The following is a 19160-nucleotide window of genomic DNA, read 5'->3' on the forward strand; positions in this document are numbered from 1 at the left end:
TTTGCATAGTTTGGATTCCTCATCTGCTCTACCTACTTTTTATTGCTATGATAAACACCAAGATCAAAAGCAACTTGGAAAGGAAAGGACTGTTTGGCTTGCGTTTCTAGGTTGTAGTCAACCATTTAGGGAAGTCAGGTCAGGAGCTCTAGCAGAAATTAAAAACCAAGGAAGATTACTGCTTATTGGCTTGTGCAGCCAGGTTTCCTATGTAGCTCGGCCTGCCTGCTTAGGACTGGCATCCCCCTGTGAGTTGAACCACTCCACATTAATCCTCAGTTAAGGCATTTCCTACAGATATGTCCACAAACCAACCTGTTGGAGGCAGTTCTTCAACTAAGGCCCATTCTTCCAGGTCATTTTCATTTGTGTCAAGTTGCTAATACAGACCATCCAGTTTACCACTTAAGTGATGTCTTGCATTTATTGATGCTTTTAGATCTATTTTACTTTGAGTAAAGTCTTCCAAGTCTATTCATGTTATTGATAATCAAATAATTTTCATTGTTTAAGTTTGAAAAAAATACTCAGTTGAACATATACACTGTATTTTAATGTAGTTTATGTGTACTATTGTTTTGTCTGTCTGTATGTCTAAGTACTACTTGTGTACAATGGTTGTGAAGGCCAGAAGGCATCACATCTCCTAGAACTGGAGTTATAGAACTTTGGTAGCCATTGTTGGGGGAGGGAGCCAGGGATCAAATCTGAACCCTTTGGAGCAGTAGCTGTTGGACATACCAAGAACCACCAAAAGTTCTTTGCCCACATTCTAGAACCAGGTTCCTCTGAGCTCCTCACTCCCTCCCCACCCCTATCCTGACTCTTAATGACTCAGAGCCAACAGCCCTGTCATCACTAATGGCCTATGTGACATATTTCCACCTTAGCCATATTTTTGCTGTGTGCATGCTTCATACCCTGTAATGCCCATCATCATGGCCTGGCCTGTCATTCTCTCTATCCTCACTCAGAGCCAGCCATTTTGTGTCACTGCCACACTCCCCACCCCACCCCACCCCCCACCTCCTACAAACAACAAATCTCTGTGTGAAGTTTGTTTCATGGTGTGAATTTTGTGGTATTCATTGGCCCTTGATCGCCAAGATGTTCTTTCACTGCAAAACCATTTAAGTAACGAGTAGTCTTAATTACACTGATATACATTCTATCACTGTTATTCATTCATGTCTTTAATTCATATATATATGAATTAAATTCATATATATATGAATATATATATAATGTATGTATAATGGTATGTATATGTCATGCATCATGTGTGGTGATATATTATGTATATGCATGTGTGTGTGTGTGTGAGAGAGAGAGAGAGAGAGAGAGAGACAGACAGAGACAGAGACAGAGACAGAGAGAGAAAGAGAGAGAGAATGTATGGGTATATATGACCCTTCCTGCATCAGGCTACAAGTATTCCAATCTCAGAACAATAGTGTGAGTTTCCTGTCCCCAGTAACAATTACATTTAGAATTACATTTAGACACTTTCTACTTAAATGTGTTGCCAACATATGTAGGAATGAAGGACAGAAGGATCAATCAAGTCTGATGTACATTTGGGTACATGCAGAGTAAAATAAAATTGTACACTAGTCAACATTTAGAGAGAATTCTTTATTTACTCTCGTATGCTTATCTACAATTAGGAATGCATATGATTAAACCAGATACGTCATAGAATAGGACATACACAGTAGGAAAAGAGAATACATAGTCTAACCTATCAATAAAAACAAAGAACCACCTTAATTACATCCTTTGATAACCAGCCTCTCTTTTCTTTAGACCTCATAAAACTAACCCAGTGTCGTCTTATTGTCTGCTGTCTACCTTTGACAGTGCATCTTTCTTTAGTCAGTATGATTTTGCTTCAAATATTAGTTTGCTTCCTTTTAAATTTGCGTGAACCTTGATTTTTTTTTTTTTAAATAAGGATCCAAGAATCCAGGCCCATTCTAACCCAGACCTCATCCTCCAGTATTACAATTATGTTGTATTTAAATTAAAACAAATTGTATTTTTAATTTCCGATATTTCACTTCTTTTGCCTACCATATTCTATTGGCTAAGACTGACAGTATAATGCAATGTCATTACGCCTAAAAGAAATGCTCTTACCTCACCCACCCCTCCAGGTATCATATTTGCTACCAGCTTTGACTAATGACTCCAACAGCTACCAACACTCTATAAATTGTTTGCTGTGTTTGTTTTGTGCTGGGTTGTTCCCAACCTGGTAAAATGAGCATGACAGGGAACAAAGTTAGACTCATGCCTAGGGCCTAGGTCCCATGGAACTCCACTGACACAGCTCTGGCTTGAGTACTCTCTGATAGCCTTTGCTGAATTCCTTCGAAGCTCTTCAAGAGCCTAGCATCTGTACCATCTCTGCTTCAAGCAGGATTTCTTTTGCCTCCTGGTTTGACACTTCTTTGAACTCCCTGCCTCCTTATCTAAGCAGACACTTAATGAAATACTTGTGCATTCTCCTGTGTTGGCATGTTTTCTTCTCTGAGAAGCGCCATTAACATAACCTTTATCTACTGAAGGAAAGAATCCTTTCATTCTCCCCTCTGTAGGAGGTTTTAATGCTTACTTCCTTCTTGTAGGGAGCTCTGTGTTTTGGCTCACGTCACCGTCTCTTCTCTTTGGAGGAGGAAGATGTCAAGCAATGCTTTCTTTGATGCTCCCCACACTTGATTTGCCCTCGCAGAGGTACTCCGCATTCTCCCTAGTTTCATAATTGCTTTCCCTATTAAAAGTGGAGAATTTAATTAGCACTGATGCCTTATCCATGGTTTTCTCTCCACCTTCTTTCCATCAAGGAAGAATAGTGAGACAGCTTTGCTGATTTCCCTGGTTTCCTAGTTTTGCATGTCAATGGCAAGCTCTTTCTCTCAGACCCTCACCTTTGCTCTTGCTGTCTGCTTCCTCTTAATTGTAGTTTGCCAACAGAAACTTTCAAAGTAATGTGCTAAGCCGTACCCCTGCAGTGAAGTCAACTCTCTCTGTATCTCTAGAGTGCACATGTCACAGTTTATATGCATGATTTTATCATGAATGCATTTCTCTTTCATTTTCCAAATACTTTCCTACTTTTCTTAAGTTTCACTGAAACTTTTGCAATCTTCCATCTACTGTTTTTATTCTTCAAAGTTATTTCAGTGCCATCGTCGCATGAAATAAAAATGAAATTATATGGACTGGAATGGAAGTTAAGCCTTAAAATAGATGCTCTGTTTGTTTTCCTTTTTGTTTGTTTCTTTGGGTTTTTAAGACAGAGGTTCTCTGTGTACTTCTTGATGTTCTGGAACTCTCTCTGTAGAACAGGCTGACCTCAAGCACAGAGACCCACCTGCCTCTGTCTGACGAGTGCTGAGGTGAAAGTTTTGTGCTACCACTCCTGGCCCAGACGTTATGTTCTTATAAGAAGACACTAGCCTCTCCTATCAGAAGTACCTTTCTCATTTGCACCTTTAATTAAAAAAAAGAAATCTTACAAATGACACTGTTTGACTTCAAAAATAGAAATTAAAATATGCAATTATTATTAAATATTTTGTTACAAAAGGATGTTTTCCAAATACTACATCTTAATGTGTTAAAGAATGAATGTAGAATGGTTGAAAGCCTCCTCCAAGTCTGTACTTGAGTAATTACATGGAAGATTGAGTCATCTTCCTAGGACCTAGGAAATAGAGCTTCAAGTAATGTTTATTGGTCAAAAGTATTAGGGCAGCATGTCAAACATCTATTAGCTCAGAACAACTGGATCTGGGCTCTCACCCTCAAATTGGGGCAAGAATAGAGAGTAAATTTCCATTTTAGACGATATATAATTTGCATGATGCAGAAAAAAAAAAGAAATTTGTAATAATTTACTAAGGCCAACTGATCAACCTCATTTGGTTTGTGTGAACCAGGCTTGGAAATGAGTGAGAATAGATCCCTCCTGAAAGGGTTTTTGCATCCCTGAAATTGGGAGCAAAGGAATACCACAAAAATCATACCATGCAACAAACTCCAAGCAAAGAATTTGTTTGGGGGCGGGGGAGCAAAATGGCTATCTCTGAGAGAGGTTGGAGACAGTAACAAGTCAGGCCATGATGGTGGGCTTCACCATCACACCACATACAGAGCATGCGCCTAGGGAAAACATGGGTGGAAACTGTTAGAAATAAGCGGCAGGTCCCAAACAAATCACACCATGCAGCAGGGCTCACATGGGAAGTTTATTAGGAGGGGGAGACTGAGGCAGCCTCGGTAGAACAAGGAGGGGAGAGAGGGGGGCAGAGAGAACCTGTCTTTTATCAGGCCTGTAACACATGCACAGAGGGATATGAGACAGGGTCTATAGCTTATGTGCAAAGGGACATAGCACAGCTGTGCTGAGGCCTCTTGGGCAGCTGGAGATGACATGTCTCGCATCAGGATCCCTGAGAGCTGGCTGTGAAGTCACTTCTAGCTGTCTGTGGATATGCCTGATTGCCAAGAGAAACTAGTTGCATTTTCCATTAATGATGGAGGGACTTTGTCACTGAGTCACTGATGGGGTATGGGGGGAGCTCTAAAGAATCCCATTCTTGAATGTGGGCAAAGGACTTTGGGTGGTTCTTAGTATGCCCAACAGCTCACTCAATGTCAAATTTTGGATCTTACCTCATTTTTTTCCTGGTTAATACTAGGAAGGAGAACAGCACAACTTCCTCGTATGATTTAAAGTACAACATGAAAGGTGAAAACATCAAGGTTTTGTCCCATCAATGAAGGTAAAAACAGCTTCCTCTTGGTCAAAAGAACAGAATGTGAACTCTACCTCTACCCACTGGGTGAAAACAAGACATTCTGAAGTTTTCCAAGGACTAGAACACTGCATGCTACTTTCAGGTCTCCTTTCTTAAAAATCAGTGCAGCTGAGCCCATCAATCACCAGGAGTTCACTCCTTAGGAAAGTCAGTTTCCTGAAGATAGGCTAATGAGATGGAATATCTCACTATTGATTTAATTGATATAAGGTTCTATTTCCTCTGAGAATTTCCTCCCCTAGTATAGTTGCTTTCAGAGCTTCCACTAGAAAACATTAAACAGAGACTGAAGGAAAGGCCACCCAGAGACCGCTCCACCTAGGGATCCATCTGCAGGTACCATCCCCAGCTACACATAAACACTAGTGCTGAAACCAAGAAGTGCTTTCGGAAAGGGGCTTGGTATGACTGTTACCTGAGAGGTCCTAGCAGCACCTGGTCGATATAGATGCAGATAGCACAGCCAACCATCAGACTGAGCCCCTAGACCCCAATGGAAGAGCTAGGGGAAGGACTGAAGGAGCTGAAGGGGATTGCAACCCCATAAGAAGAACAATATCTACTAAGTGGACTACCCAGAGATCCCAGGGATTAAATCAACTATACCAATCAAAGAGTATACATGGAGGGAGCCAGGTCTCCAGATACATATGCAGCAGTCTTATCTGACATCCATGGAAGGGGAAGGAGGCTTGGATACCCCAGAAGATGAGGATGCTAGAGTGGTGAGGAAGGAGTGGGTGAATAGGTGGAAAAGTACCCTCATAGAGGCAAAAGGGGGGGGGGATGGGATGGGGAGGTTGTGGAGGGATAACCAGTAAGGGGGATATCATTTGAAATGTAAACGAGTAAAATGATTAATTAAAAAAAGAAACAAAAAAGAAGTGCTGCTAAACTATTCTTCTGATTTCTAACTCAAACATGTAACTTTTGTTTTTCATTTTTCTCACATTTTTTTTTCAGATAATGCCCCAAAGCATAAAGGTGCTTTCTCTGACACTCAAGGTCTTCTTACTCTTTTTTTTTTTCTTCTGAAATTGTCCTCCATTTCTACTAGGCTGCTGGTCTCCACTGTTGAGTGCCCCTGCTTTCTGGAACCCCAACTGCCATTGCTTGGCTCCTCTTTTCCATCTCCCTCCACTCAGGAGCTACAGAGATTTATAACTTTCTTATTCTTTTGATTTATTTTCAAATTCCAATAAGATTGTTTTCAAGCTTCCTTTTGAGTCCATTTCTAAATTTGTTTAAGGATTGAAAGATCCTGACAGAATGTAAAAGGTCACAGAAGCCCTGTAATTGGCAAAATAGATTTCATTGCTAGTAGAACTAGCTTCACTGATTTAGAAAAATAGAGGTGCACAATGCTCTGGCCACTCCTTGAACCCATGTGTCTGCCAATGTTTTGACCATTCCTTGAATCCATGTGTGTGCCTACTGATGGAGCCCATTGCCAGGTGTTTGTGATAGTGGTTGCTGGGGAAGAGTCGGAAAATCTCCCCAGCAACCACAGCCAGGCCAATCCGGAGTTGCTTCACCTACACCAGACTCTATCCTTGTACCCCTCCCATACCCATTTTTTTGAGAATAGACATTATTTAGATCTGGAAATTCCCTACTCCTGCCTTTTCCTTTTCCCCCTGAGGGCCTATACAAACTGGGACCCCTTTCCCCTCCAGGTCAACTCCTCTACCCCTGTGTGGGATATGAGTCGTCCCCAGAGCTCTGGCTTTCCCCGAATAATGCCTCATGTGGTTTGCATCAAGTTTGGTCTCTTGTGAGTTCTTGGGGGTCCACTATTATCCAGAGGCCAGAACAAGGGATTCCTTTTGGGGACTTTCAGGATGAGGCTAATAACTGAAAGGAGACTCTAATCCTTCTTAACAAGAGCCCTATTTATGATATGATGACTTACTTACTTAAAAGACGATAAACATGTGAAAGGAGAATTCTTGTTCAGCAAAAATGCAAAGAATTGCAAAGTCTGGTTTATGTGTAAAGTCAGTGATTTATAAAGATAATTGGAACTGGACATAAGCTTTATACTAGGAGATAATTTCAGGGACTTTTAATCTTAAAATAACCTAAAACCAGGGTGCATGATTAAAAAAATTTGACCTCTTTTTTATATTATAATTATATTATATTCTACAAAGAAAATATGAATGTTAAAGAAGCTGATTTTGTGAATGTTTTTAAGCAGTTCATTAGCAAGGAAAAAATAAACTAGATAATTGAATAAATAAAATTTATTAATAAACACATGACAAAGAAGAAAATGAAAGTGTTAATAAACTCAAGCAACAAATGATATGGAAGTTAAATAGATATTCCAGGAGAAATGAAGAAAGGAAGGACAAAAAAGAGAGCAACTGATAAAACAGTGGCTGAGAGTTTCTCAAAAATAAATAAAACAGTCCTTGTCTGATTGCAAAATGCATACTGAGTTTACAGTAGGAAAATTAAAGTATGTTTAGTAATCTACTGGTAGACACAAGCACTATAGTGATTATAATTGTAGTTATTAACTATTAGTAATATGCAACTGCTAATGTTTTCTGTATGTCAAGTTCTATACCCCAGTGTTCTTTGATACCAAGAGATATGTCTCAAGCAGTAGAGGGGAAGTACTTCTTTAGAACAAACCCTGATGTAGGGCAGTGGTGGCACATGCCTTTAATCCCAGCACTTGAGAGGCAGAGACAGACAGATTTCTGAGTTTGAAGCCAATCTGGTCTATAGAGTCAGTTCCAGGACAGTCAGGGCTATACAAAGAAATCCTGGGGAAAAAAAAAAAAAAACACAAGCAATGAAACAAAGCCATAGCTGAGTAGAAGACCAAGATAGCAGGTTTAGCATGAAACAAGAAAGTGAAAAATCTAACTTTTCCCCAAAAAGCCAAGGGGCCCTTACATGAAATGGGGAATTAAGCTTAATATTGTTGAAAGACAAAAATTAACATAATAGAGGTAATTATTTCATCAAAATGAGAAAAGTAATTGTAGTCAGGTATACACATGAATGGGCATCAAAGAATCACATTATCCTCTAAGACCTTCAACAAGACTGCGAAAGCATAGAGTGGGATGTAATAAGGAAAGCAAGCCACAGTCCAGCACCCTATCTTCCATTGAAAGGAACTCTATTGAGAAGACTTCTACTCAAAGGACGGTGGTTGCACTAAAGTCAGCCTACATCCCGTGACTGACCCTCAAAGAGAAAAGGAAAATGTGAGCATAGCATTTGGACATGTTTAGAGCCCATTGACATTGACACCAGGGAGGAAGCCTTGAAGTATGAGCCTGTACTCCATAAAACAGCTCTCTGAAAGACATGGATGGTAACATCAAAACCTGGTTCTTCCCCTTAAAGGCTTTGAGAAGGTTTCTGGAAAATTCTACTTCAGGAAGGACCTTTACAATAAGATAAAAGTACAAGAGCATACGTGAGAAAAAAAATGGACTCAGAATATTAAGGCAACTGATTTAACTTTAAATGTTAAGTTCTTTTTGACAACAGTGATATCACACATTTATGTTTTTCTATAAATTTAAATCATTGTATGTTCTGACAGAAAAATTTAAAACTAAAAGAGTTTTATATAAAGGAATTTGAAGCAAAAATGTAAAAGTAACTTTTATTCTCCTGATGTATTTGTTGTCTTGGAGGCTTACTGCCTCAGTCTGCTAATCCCAGTCCTGGAAGCTTCTAATCTCTGCACAGTCTTTCTAGGCCTAGAATATTTTTAGCCTCTGGGACTTACTACTGAATAACGTCACCTCTACCCTTTCTGATCTTTTCTTACCTTTTTCTAGTATGTTTTCTCTTCAACTTGTCTCTATAAAATACTCCCAGTAAAACTCTCTCCTTTTTTCCCTCTGAACTGCTCCCTCTTAAGTAGTTGTATGGGCTTAGATTTTTCTAAACCTTACACTATTTAGAATACTAGAATGCTTTAACCTCTCTTTTAGCCCACCAATCAGAGGTGGGGAGAAAGATAGTTAATAGGTCAAGGGACTTGTGGATCTGTTTAGAAGTAGTTCTTAGTTGATCCATTCCTATCTCCTTGTACTAAGGTCAAGTCTAAGTGGATCAAGGAACTCCACATAAAACCAGAGACACTGAAACTTATAGAGGAGAAAGTGGGGAAAAGCCTTGAAGATATGGGCACAGGGGAAAAATTCCTGAATAGAACAGTAATGGCTTGTGCTGTAAGATCGAAAATTGACAAATGGGACCTCATAAAACTGCAAAGCTTCTGTAAGGCAAAAGACACTGTCAATAAGACAAAAAGGCCACCAACAGATTGGGAAAGGATCTTTACCAATCCTAAATCAGATAGGGGACTAATATCCAATATATATAAAGAACTCAAGAAGATAGACTCCAGAAAACCAAATAACCCCATGAAGAAATGGGGCATAGAGCTAAACAAAAATTCTCAACTGAGGAATATTTAATGGCTGAGAAGCACCGGAAAAAATGTTCAACATCCTTAATCATCAGGGAAATGCAAATCAAAATAACCCTGAGATTCCACCTCACACCAGTCAGAATGGCTAAGATCAAAAATTCAGGTGACAGCAGATGCTGGTGAGGATGTGGAGAAAGAGGAACACTCCTCCATTGTTGGTGGAAATGCAAGCTTGTACAACTACTCTGGAAATCAGTCTGGCCGATCCTCAGAAAATTGGACATAGTACTACCGGAGGATCCCACAATACCTCTCCTGGCATATATCCAGAAGATGTTCCAACTGGTAAGAAGGACACATGCTCCACTATGTTCATAGCAGCCTTATTTATAATAGCCAGAAGCTGGAAAGAACCCAGATGCCCCTCAACAGAGGAATGGATACAGAAAATGTGGTACATTTACACAATGGAGTACTACTCAGCTATTAAAAAGAATGAATTTATGAAATTCCTAGCCAAATGGATGGACCTGGAGGGCATCATCCTGAGTGAGGTAACCCAATCACAAATGAACTCACATGATATACACTCACTGATAAGTGGATATTAGCCCAGAAAGTTAGAATACCCAAGATACAATTTGCAAAACACATGAAACTCAAGAAGGAAGAGCAAAGTGTGGACAATTTGCCCCTTCTTAGAACTGGGAACAAAACACCCATGGAAGGAGTTACAGACACAAAGTTTGGAGCTGAGATGAAAAGATGGACCATCCAGAGACTGCCCCACCCGGAGGTCCATCCCATAATCAGCCACCAAATGCAGACACTATTGCATACGCCAGCAAGATTTTGCTGAAAGGACCCTGATATAGCTGCCTCTTGTGAGGCTATGCCAGTACCTGTAAAGCACAGAAGTGGATGCTCACAGTCAGCTATTGGATGGAACACAGGGACCCCCCAATGGAGGATCATTTTCAGCAAACTTAGTTATGAAGAAATGCATTGAGTGCATATTCATATGTTCTTCATGGCTTTGGTCTGAATGGGAAAGACTGTGCTATAGAAGGCCGCTAGTCAGATATTGCCAAGAGTGTTCTTGAGCTCCTATTGACCTAAGACAGAGACCTACATTAATGCTATGTTTGTTCTCCATGACGGGTAAGAAGGAGCAATATAGACACTTACCTAAGACAGGCTTGGTCGCTTGGCCATTCTTTACCCTAGACAGGATTACCCAAAACAAGTAAATCTTGTGCCCCCATCCAGCTACTGTACTGTTCATCTTTAACAAACAAAAAAGGAGGAATTGTGCCCTTCCCAGCCTTGAGTGTTTGCCAAATTGGACCTTCCTGACCTAGGTGGAGTCATCAGTCTTGGTTGCATGTGCTACTTCCTACAGTGACTTAGAATAGACTGCCCACTGAACTCACTTTGCAACATAATCCAACTGAAACAAGGGTTCTGTGGGCTTGCCCTATATAAACAAAGTACTGAAATATTAAAATTGGAGCCTTGATCAGAACTTTGTCGGGGTTCCATCCTTCTTTCACCCCCACCCCTGCCCTGTCCTTTTCACTTGCAGTCCCCCTTTCAGGAAAACCCAGTTCATCCATGACCACTGGATGGCTACAATAGTTCTACCTCAGGACCCAGCTATACCACTCCTGGGCATATACCCAAAAGATGCTCCAACACATAACAAGGACACATGCTCCACTATGTTCATAGCATCCTTATTTATAATAGCTAGAAACTGGAGAGAACCCAGATTTCCCTCAACAGAGGAATGGATACAGAAAATGTGGTATATTTACACAATGAAATACTTTTCAGTTATTAAAAACAATGATTTCATGAAAATTTTAGGCAAATGGATGGAACTACAAAATACCTTCTTGAGTGAGGTAACCCAATCAATAAAGAAAGCACATTACCATGTACTCAGTGATAAGTGGATATTAGCTCACTCAGAGCTTGGAATATCCAAGATACAATTCACAGACCACATGAAACTCAAGAAGAAGGAAGACCAAAATGTGGATGCTTTAGTCCTTCTTAGAAGGGGGAACAAAGTAGACATTACTTTCAAACATGGGTGTTTCATTCTACAAACTAAGTTTACCTTCCTTGTTTGGGATTAAATGTGTATACTAAGGACATGCCTGCATTCCAGCCAGAAGGCTTAAAGGTGTGTGCCAAAGCTGAGCCACATCATAACTAGAAACAGTTTTTCTTTTTAGAAAGCAATACAAATGCAGAACTCACAGTGTAATTAAATATCCCGTGACAGATAAATACTAGATACACTGAGAAAAGTATGATAGACATTATTTTCAAGGAAATACACAAAATATATTCTTTAGCCTTCCTTGCCTTTCTCAATTCCATGTATGCGAGCAGAAAAATATACTTATAAAAACCATAACATACTTTGATATTAAGGCAAATATGATAGACTATATAATTGTCAACTGTGAAGTGTTTTAAAGCAGATGGTATCAAGTGAATGCAGAAAAACCTGTGAAAGACACTACTATCCAAAACCTGGAGAGGCAAAAAGCATGTTCATACCTGAAATGAAAAACATAGAATAGACAAATGACCTGTTTACTAGTCATATGCCAAGTATCCAGAAACCTCTGGTCCATCCTTGAGGTTGCAACAACAGCAGAGTGTCTTGATATCCTCTGTGTGAGAGCAGTTAAAGCATGGCCTTGAATTAGAGAATGAAAATCTTCTAGACAGAGAGTTGCTTTGAGAGGTACATAGAATATCCTGACCACAAGCCTTGCTAGAGCTGACAGATATGTCCAGAGCTATTCTCACTAAAAAATATACCAAAACATCAGCCCCAGGTTGGCTCTTCCTCTATCCTATGTAGTTTGGGTTGATAGGGCTCACAAATGTATCTCAATTCTAAAAAGTGTCTATAGTATAAAATGATAAAATCAACAAAACTAAAAGAAGCAATAACTGATGATGAATTTTAAAAATAATACTCCAAAACGACTGGAGTCATACCAGACTATGAAATAAATTGGATTAATATTCCAAAAAAAGGAGCGAATTAGCAGAGATCAGTGAAAAACACAATTTAATTGTTGGTATGAAAAAAACTTCATAGAAAAATCTTCAGCAGCGGGCATGAGACATAGAATGCATTTTGGTGAGGGAAACCTCATTTACTAATTGAATCAGGCAAGAGGTGATAGTATATCAGAGAGCAGTATAACATACAATAACAAATACACAACACTAAAAAAGAATTTCCCAAGTAGTGGCTTTGGCATTACCCAGATCACATCAGGAGGTGTTTAAGAGGATGAATAGACACAGGGAACAAGGTAGTAGAATTTTCTAAGGACACATATTTTGAAATAAAGTATTCAAGAAAGAAAGAAAGAGAGAGAAAAAGAAAGAAGGAAGGACGGAAGGAAGGAAGGAAGGAAGGAAGGAAGGAAGGAAGGAAGGAAGACCCACAAAAAGACCAAAAAGATGAATATAAGAAAGTTAATAATAAAATAAATAAAAGAAAATATTTTTTTAAAAATTGAAGAAAAAACCCTACCCTAAATTTTCTACAATGAGAAAGACAAGAAAAGAAAGCATATTATCCACCAAATGTGAGAAAATAAAATTCTAGTAAGTCTTATCAGCAACATAAATTACAATGACTTGGGAAGGTTGAATGCAGACAAAACTTCAACCACGGTAATAAAGTCAGCCAGGAGTGTATTTAATTGAAATTGAGATTGAAATACAGACACAGACACTTCCCCCTACAGATTCTCCTGAGAGATTACAATAGAAAGTAAAATACAGGCACAAAGACAAACTAGCATTAATGAACAAAAGAGTATATGAAACTTGGACACACACACACATACACATATATATGTGTATGTGTGAATGTGTGTCTCCTCAACAAATAACAAGGAAATCTCTGTTGTTAATATGTACACAGCCATATCTAGGACATCATTGCCTCAGACCTGTAGGAATGGCAAAGCCTTCTTCTGCTCCTAAAATGGATGTTATGATAGTTGACTTTTAGCTAAAATCAGTATATCCTCTGAACATATCTCAGTCTTGCTTTGCATATGTTTTTAATAGATAAATAATTTTTGCTCCTGCCACAATGCTTTTTGTTTTTCTGATTTTTAATTTAAATGTATTAATTCATGATGGCCAAATTTCAGCATCACATTTCCTTCTTTGTGTGAATTGATTTATTAGTCCAATTTACCCAAAGTAATTTTCTGTGTAATGAATAAAGCATTTCTTTTAATGCTAATAATTATGTCATGTGCAATTTTTCTTAAATACAGAGAGTTAAAATTATTTAGCCATTCTGTTTCTGGAAACAAATCATATTTAAGAGAGAAAGAAAAAGTGCTACACTCAGAAATCACATGTGACAAGAAATTTATTCCACAAGTAGAGGTAGACCTTTAAAAGACCTTTATCTACCTCATAGAATAAATTTGATGTGCCTTACAGACTGTTATGTGAACTCACCCTCACTGTGTATGCATATAAAACCATCTTTGGAAAGCACTAACACTGTAATTCCCATTCAGATGAAGAAGTTGTAAGAAAAACAGATTATTACCATATATCTGTATATGATCTCATGTTAGATTTTAAAAATCAGTGTTTATTTTTTCAATAATATTCATTTTCAGGATCTAATAAATCCAAGAACTTTAAAAGTGAATAGCCATGGCTAAGGTATATATACGCTTGCGGTTACTGTGGTTTTGAATGGTCAGGAGCTATATTATATCTTTAATACTCTTAGGCTGGGCATATAGGCATCCTATGTGTTTTCTGCAATGTTAAGAACTTTTTCTTACCTTACTACTTGGATCGTTTCCTTGAAACTTGATGGTCTTGCTTAATCCATATTCTTTTTGGCTATATAATGAGATATTATTTTTAAGATATTTAGCTTTATTTCAATAAAAATAAACCATAAAGCAAGCACAGTGCTAACACCAGTAGAATTCATATTGCAAACCTACTATCAATTTGTTAAGAACTATGGAGTACTTGAAACTGCTCAAATTAATATTCTGAATAAGTAGTAGAGACTTGCCTGTGATGGAGTCTACAAAGACAACTTGTTAAACCATTATATTTTAAAATTAAAATAGAATAAGGGCCATTTTACTTAATGCTTCTGCTTTTTATAGGCAACTATCACATCTAAGCTATTTGACATGGTCAGAGGAAGTCTTCAAATGGAGAGTTCAGATTGGCTTGGTATGCTCTTCTCTTGTGTTCATCTTTCATAAGAGGAACATCTAACTTTACAAGCCACATGGAAATCAGAGCACCCAAAAATGTGTTAAATTATGAAAAGTACTGTAAGTTCATAGTCAGAGGAACATATTCTTTATATCGTGTATACATTAATATCAGTGAGAACTTAATATTGAAATCAAATGTACAGTATGCTGTAAAAATATTTAATAATCCTTCCATGTCTAATTAAGTTCAAGAAAGTTGCACTTACGTATGGGTCATTGTAATTTCATACTAAGTACAATGTAATGATCTGGTATAAATAGGATAACCCTGAAAAGCCTGTGAGTTAGGGTGATAGTGATAGTGGGAAAGTGATACAGCTCCTAGTATCAATTCAGAAATTTGTAGGAGAAAGAATGGAAAAGAGAAATGCCATACTTGGTGAGGCATGATGTGGACCTTTATAAAGGTTGTAGTGAAATACAAGTAAGGAATGAATCACTAGACCAGAGGACCCACACTCTAGCTTCAGAAGTGGATGATTTCCCTGGAGGACACTTCCTAGGGAACATTGAGAAGAGGATGAGAAGCCTTGCATGGACCAGTGCCTGACAGACCCCTGGGCTTAAACCCTCCAAGTAGGCTTTGCATGATGCTCAACATCTCCACATCTCAGTTTTCCTGCCCACAAGAGAGCTTAAGAATACGTTATAAATACAATCTTGAAAAATAAGTTCACCTCCTCAGATATTGTACCAAAGTTTGCTTAATATTCTCTTTCCCAGCAAGGTAGAAAGTATTCTATTCAGGGGGTAAATTCTTCCCATCATGAATTCCAAGAAAGCTTTGGTCCTGCTAATCAGCCCAAATACCTAGAACTAGAACACTAAGTACTAGACACACTTCTAATTTTTTTTTGTCATGTGTTCACTTTACTTTTAAATTCAGGATGAGTAGTAGACAAAATGTTAACAATTCATACTAATGTAATCCCATTCTCTAAGAATTTAATCAAGGAAATTTCTCTTTAAAATCATGCAAAAAATCAGTACATTTACATCAGAGAGAAGATCCACAGGAATTTTCAGGAACTTTAATGTATATAAATTCCTGAGATATCAATATATGTAGAAATAGACAATGAGTGGGAGTTGAGGGGCACAAAACAGTTGAAATATAAATGTAAAATCCTTTCTCGGATTTGAAGTGTTTGTCACTCACCATTAATGAGATTATCACTACCATAGAACAGCAGTTCTCAACCTGTGGCTTACATATCAGATATCATAAATGTCAGATATTTACATTATGATTCATAAGAGTGACAATATTGCAGTTATGAAATAGCAACAAAATAGTTTTATGGTTGGTGTCAGCACAACACATTAAACTGTATTAACTGTATTAAAATGTCACAGCATTGAGAAGTTGAGAACCACTACCACAGTGGATGTTTGCAGCTTGTAATTAATTGATCATCAATGATGCTAGGACAAGACCCAAATTGTTAAAACACAGAGAAAAACAGTAAGAGTGCACAATGCAAAACAAGGCTGAAAGGAAACATTGAACAGGATACAGCCATGTCTGGGAAACACTATCATTTCCCAGTGTTGAGGAACTCACAGGAATCAACCTTATATATACACATATATTATATTATTTATGTACATTTATATAGGCACAAATTACTAAAAACAACATTTAATTTGTTTTATAGTAAAATCTTTTTAGCTCATTGTGTATGAAATACAAATGGACAAATCTCTCTCGATATACAAATGAATGCTTTTATAACATTCCCTCTTATAGGAAGGCAGTCAGTCTATTGAAATTCCCTGAGTACATTTCAAGAGCCATAGAGTACTGTCTGGATGATGTTCAGTTTCAATGTGTTTTCTGAATAGCTTTTTTAAAATTTGTTCTAATTATTCTTTTTGATACACACACACACACACACACAGAGAAGTACAAATCACAAATTTAAAACTACAGGGGGATTTTCTTAAACATTTTCTTATTGTTGCAAAATCTACCTGTATTAGTTAGGGTTCTTTAGAGTCACAGAACTTATGAATAGTCTCTATATAGTAAAGGAATTTATTGATGACTTACAGTCTGCAGTCCAATTCCCAGCAACGGTTCAGTAGTAGCTGTGAATGGAAGTCCGAGAATCTATCAGTCCCACACGGCAAGCAGGTGAGGGAACAAGAGTGAGACTCCCTTCTTCCAATGCCCTTATATTGTCCCCAGGAGGAGGTGTAGCCCAGATTAAAGGTGTGTTCCACCACAACTTTAATCCCAGATAACCTTGAACTCGGAGATTTAATCTTCTGGAATCCATTGCCACTATGCTTCAAGATCTCCATACCAAGATCCAGATCAGAAACTTCTATGTCCCAGCCTCCTGATAAGGGTCACTGGTGAGCCTTCCAATTCTGGATTGTAGTTCATTCCAAATATAGTCAAGTTGACAACCAGGAATAGCCACTACAATCCACCCCTTGTCAACTTGACACAAATAATATCTCATGTTCACATGAAACAAGGTTGTGAATATGCCTAACATGATATAACTATCCCTCATACAATCTCAAACACATTTGTAAATTTATAATGAAGCAATATCCCTTGGGAATATCCTTTTAGTGTCTCAACTTAACTACAAATTGATGTTAAAGAAATTGGAAGAAAGACAAATGTATTCGTTAGCAAAATAAGATAGGAACATTCATATTACTTTATAATCCCCGTTTCTGCAACTGGTTACGTGGCCTTAATTGGTATTTATAACTACCTTCCTCTACTACCCATTCAGTATTTCCTTCACCTTCGGCAAGCACCTCAGCAGGTCTTGGCTCTTTTCCTGGAGGATTGACCCATACATTCATTTCTGATGGGTCTGAATACTTTGTCATCCTGCTTGGATCAGGCTGTTGTAGTTTCCCATTGACTTTAATCACAGGACATGGTAGTACTAAGAGACGCCCTAAGGGATCTCCTACATTCCAGACATAATCTTGCTTATCTCCATTGTGAAGAGGTAATCTGATTTCCCCATGGTAATCTGCATCTATCACCCCTCCTAACAGTTATTCCTTTCTTAGCCTGTTGGTTTAAGGGCATTATAAGCCCAAAATGACCAGGGGGAAGTCTGAGCTTCCAGTTCAATGGAATGTTGGTTGTAACTCCTGGTAGGAGCACTCCCCACTCTGGAGCCAAAACTTCTAGGCCTGCAGAACCTAGAGTTATTGGGTCAGGAAGCAAACTAGAGGGTCACTAGGAGTGATAGTGAGTGGAACTATTCCCTTTTCCACCCCTTGATTCCTCAACCCATGGATCCTGGCTATGGGGAAAACTGCACCATATATCGAACACTGATTCAAAGCATATACTGTCTTCTGAAGAACTCTGCCCCAGCCTTCCATGTGGTTACCACCTATTTGGTGCTGTAACTGCGTCTTCAAAAGGCCATTCTATCTTTCTGTCAGACCAGCTGCTTCAGGATGATGGGGAACATGGTAAGACCAGTGAATTCCATGATCGTGGGCCCACTGTCGCACTTCACTGGCTGTGAAATGAGTTCCTTGGTCAGAAGCAATACTGTGTGGAATACCATGACGATAGATAAGGCATTCTGTCAGTCTGTGGATGGTGGTTTTAGCAGAGGCATTACGTGCAGGAAAGGCAAATCCATAACCAGAATAAGTATCTACTCCAGTAAGAACAAAACGCTGTCCTTTCCATGAAGGAAGTAGTCCAATGTAGTCAACCTGCCACCAGGTTGCTAGCTGGTCACCTCGAGGAATGGTGCCATATCTGGGGCTCAGTGTTGGTTTCTGCTGTTGGCAGATCTGGCATTCAGTAGCAGCTGGAGCCAGGTCAGCCTTGGTGAGTGGAAGTCCGTGTTGCTGAGCCCAAGCATAACCTCCATCTCGACCATCATGGCCACTTTGTTCATGTGCCCATTGATCAATGACAGGGATGGCTGGGGAGAGAGGCTGACTGTCCACAGAATTAGTCATCTTATCACTCGATTATTGAACTCCTCCTCAGCTGAAGTCACCTTTTGGTGAGCATTTACATTGGACACAAATATCCTCACATCCTTTGCCCATTTGGAGAGATCTATCCACATACTTCTTCCCCACATATCTTTCTCGCCAATTTTCCAATCATGATCTTTCCAAGTCCCTGACCATCCAGCCAATCCATTGGCTATAGCCCATGAGTCAGTGAATAATTGTACATCTGGCCATTTCTTCTTACAAACAAACTGTAATACCATGTGTACTGCCCAAAGTTCTGCCCACTGTGTGATTTCCCTTCACCTGTGTCTTTCAGGGTTGTCCCAGAAAAGGGTTGTAATGCTGCAGCTGTCCACTTCTGGGTGGTGCCTGCATAAGGTACAGAGCCATCAGTAAACCAGGCCCTAGTCTTCTCTTTGGTCAGCCGATTAGAGGGAACACCCCATGAGGCTATAGGCCCATGCTTGGCAGCAGATGGCATTGTAACAGGAGTAGAAACTATAGGCTTTGAGCAACTTCTTCATGTAACTTGTTTGTGCCTTCAGGACCTGCTCTGGCCCCATTACGTATATACCACTTCCATTTGATAATAGACTGCTGCTGTGCGTGTCCCACTTTATGACTTGCAGGGTCTGATAGTAC

Source organism: Mus caroli, unplaced genomic scaffold (assembly GCF_978045245.1).
Source record: "Mus caroli unplaced genomic scaffold, Mus_caroli_1 scaffold_7, whole genome shotgun sequence".
Classification (NCBI taxonomy): domain Eukaryota; kingdom Metazoa; phylum Chordata; class Mammalia; order Rodentia; family Muridae; genus Mus; species Mus caroli.